Raw genomic sequence first — 1,276 nt, 5'->3', positions numbered from 1 at the left:
CCCATGTCTCTCGAAATCGTTACCTTGCAAGCTTCCAAGGTTTCTATTATTGCTGCAGACAGATGTCAGAATTTGTCTTTTAGTAAATGGACAAATCATGCTGTCCTGAAGAACACTCAGCTTGACTCTGTCGTAGCTTCTTGTTCTTTCTTTCTGAGTTGCCTTTACTCAGCTTCCATGGTCAGCTTGGTCTGCATGCCTTATTTGTATAGAAGACTTTATTCTTTTGATACTGAGTTGCGTTTCACTCAGCTTCTTTATCTAGCTTTATCTTCAGACTTCTGTTTTGAAGGTGACTTATCTTCTACGATGCTGAGTTGCTCTTTACTCAGCTCGTGCTGTGCTGTTTGTGCTAACTGTGTCCTGTCTTACTTTTTATTTCTGTTTACATCTATATTTATACTCAACATTGAACAAACATATTAGTACAATTAAATCAAAGCACGTAAATTTAATTGCCTCTTAATCATGGATTAATTTAAATAATTTTGTCAAATCAAAATCATGTGGAAAGGTGTTTCAACAACGTGGTCTTAGGTGTTATCTAGGCTGTGTGGGTTTTGAGTTTGTTTGTTTAAATTAATCTACTCCTAGTTGAATTATGTTACTCCTAGCTAAGTTATTCTAATTCTAATTAAGTTAAACTACGCCTAATTAAGTTAAACTACTCCTATGTGATCTTTCACTAATGCAATTACCCGAAGGAACATGGTATGAACGATAATAATGAAGATAGATTATTAGGTCAATTGATTAAAAACCTAATCTAAGTCACTTATATTCAAGGAGATTAACCCTACTTACCCTCCTAAAGTCCCTAGTGCGTTATTCCCTTGTAAGGCCAAAACTAGGTCTAAGGCTCGGCAATTTGGGCTTAATCAACTAAGAGGTCGTCAATCTCCTAGGCTCTGACTAGGTCAAATTCAGCTCACAATATGTGCCAACTAGATGTTGGGGCTTTTAAATGGGTTAAACCAATTAAATAAAGCGTAAGACAAAGATTAAATAGATAAATCATAGAACAAAATAAGAGCTAAAATATTATTAAAGATGAAGAACATTGTCACGGGATACAATTACCCTAGGATTCATAGACTGTATCAAGGGATAAAAACATAATTAGATGAAAGGAGATAAGAAAATCCCTTTCAGGGAACCTGTCTACCCTGCAGCCGGCTTCCTAGGGCTTAAGGACGGACCTTGAATAATCCTCGGTGAATGGAGCTTCGAAAGTTCTTCAATGGAGGTTGAAGGAGATGGAGGAGGTGGAGAGGAT

Source organism: Euphorbia lathyris, chromosome 8 (assembly GCF_963576675.1).
Source record: "Euphorbia lathyris chromosome 8, ddEupLath1.1, whole genome shotgun sequence".
Classification (NCBI taxonomy): domain Eukaryota; kingdom Viridiplantae; phylum Streptophyta; class Magnoliopsida; order Malpighiales; family Euphorbiaceae; genus Euphorbia; species Euphorbia lathyris.
The sequence above is the reverse complement of the archived record's forward strand: the minus strand, read 5'-3'. Positions refer to the sequence as shown.